We start from the raw sequence: 2,421 nt of genomic DNA, 5'->3' as shown, positions 1-2,421 counted from the left end.
ACACTGTGGGGACACCCCCAGGGACATTGGGGACATTTGGAGACAGTTGGGGACACTTTGGGACAACCCAGAGATGTCTGAAGGCACTTTTGGGGACATTGGGGACACTTTGGGGACACCCCAAGGACATTTGGGGACATTTAGGGACAGCTGGGGACACTGTGGGGACACCCCAGGGACAGCTGGGGACACTTTGGGGACACCCCAGGGACATTGGGGACACTGTGGGGACACCCCAGGGACAGCTGGGGACACTTTGGGGACACCTCAGGGACATTGGAGACACATTTGGGGACACCCCAGGGACAGCTGGGGACATTTGGGGACAGCTGGGGACACTTTGGGACAACCCAGAGACGTCTGAAGGCACTTTTGGGGACATTTGGGACACTTTGGGGACACCCCAAGGACATTGGGGGACACTGGGGACACTTTGGGGACACCTCAAGGACATTTGGGGACATTTAGGGACAGCTGGGGACACTGTGGGGACACCCCAGGGACAGCTGGGGACACCCCAGGGACATTTGGGGACATTTGGGGACACTTTGGGGACACCTGGGGACAACCCAGGGAGGTCTTTGGGGACATCTGGGGACATTGGGGACACCTTTGAGGACACCTGGGGACAACCCAGGGACATTTGGGGACTTTGGGGACATTGGAAACACCTTTGGGGACACCTGGGGACTTTGGGGACACTCTGGGGACACTTTGGGGACATCTGGGGACATTTGGGGACACTCTGGGGACACTTTGGGGACACCTGGGGACATTTGGGGACACTCTGGGGACACTTTGGGGACATCTGGGGACATTTGGGGACACTCTGGGGACACTTTGGGGACACCTGGGGACATTTGGGGACACTCTGGGGACATTGGGGGCATTTGGAGACATTTTGGGGACATTGGGGGCACTTGGGGACATCCAGGGGTGGTTTTGGGGTCATTTTGGGGGGATTTTGGGGCTGTTCTGGGGCAGGTTGGGAGATTTGGGGGGATTTGGGGGGATTTGGGGGGATTTTGGGGGATTTTGGGGGGATTTGGGGGATTTTGGGGGATTTGGGGGGATTTGGGGGGATTTTGGGGGGGATTTTGGGGGGATTTTGGGGGATTTTGGGGGGATTTTGGGGGGATTTGGGGGGATTTTGGGGGGATTTGGGGGGGATTTGGGGAAATTTGGGGTGATTTTGGGGGGATTTGGGGGGATTTTGGGGGGATTTTGGGGGGATTTTGGGGGGATTTTGGGGGATTTGGGGTGAATTTGGGGGATTTGGGGGGATTTTGGGGAATTTGGGGGGATTTTGGGGGGATTTGGGGGAATTTTGGGGGGATTTGGGGGGATTTTGGGGGATTTGGGGGAATTTTGGGGGGATTTGGGGGATTTTGGGGGGATTTTGAGGAGATTTTGGGGGGATTTGGGGGGATTTTGGGGTGAATTTAGGGGGATTTGGGGGGAATTTGGGGGATTTTGGAGGGATTTTGGGGGATTTTGGGGGGAATTTGGGGCTTTTCTAGAGGATTTTTTGGGGGATTTTGGGGGGATTTTGGGGGATTTTGGGGGAATTTGGGGGGATTTTCGGGGATTTTGGGGGATTTGGGGAGGATTTTGGGGGGATTTGGGGATTTTGGGGGATTTTTATGGATTTTTATGGGATTTTTAGGATTTTTATGGGATTTTATGGGATTTTTGTGGGATTTTGTGGGGATTTTTTAGGATTTTTGGGGTTTTTTGGATCCCTGGACCCTGCAGGATTTTGGGGTGACTTTGGGGTGGTTTTGGAGTGACTCACAGAACCCCAGTAGGGGCAGATTTGGGGGATTTTTATGGGATTTTTATGGGATTTTATGGGATTTTTATGGGATTTTTGAGGGATTTTTGTGGGATTTTTTAGGATTTTTGGGGTTTTTGGGATCCCCTGACCCAGCAGGATTTTGGGGTGACTTTGGGGTGATTTTGGGGTGACTTTGGGGTGATTTTGGGGTGACTCACAGAACCCCAGTAGGGGCAGATTTGGGGGATTTTATGGCATTTTTATGGGATTTTTATGGGATTTAATGGGATTTTTATGGGATTTTTGTGGGGATTTTTGGGGTTTTTGGGATCCCCTGACCCAACAGGATTTTGGGGTGACTTTGGGGTGTTTTTGGGGTGACTCTCAGAACCCCAGTAGGGGCCGATTTGGGGATTTTTATGGGATTTTTATGGGATTTTTGTGGGGATTTTATTGGGGATTTTTAGGATTTTTGGGGATTTGGATCCCCTGACCCAACAGGATTTTGGGGTGACTTTGGGGTGATTTTGGGGTGACTCAGCACCCCAGTAGGGGCAGATTTGGGGGATTTTATGGGATTTTATGGGATTTTTATGGGATTTTATGGGATTTTATGGGTTTTTGTGGGATTTTTATGGGATTTT

The sequence above is a fragment of the Haemorhous mexicanus genome, unplaced genomic scaffold (genome assembly GCF_027477595.1).
Source record: "Haemorhous mexicanus isolate bHaeMex1 unplaced genomic scaffold, bHaeMex1.pri scaffold_148_ctg1, whole genome shotgun sequence".
NCBI classification, from domain to species: Eukaryota; Metazoa; Chordata; class Aves; order Passeriformes; family Fringillidae; genus Haemorhous; species Haemorhous mexicanus.
This window is presented reverse-complemented; position numbering follows the sequence as displayed.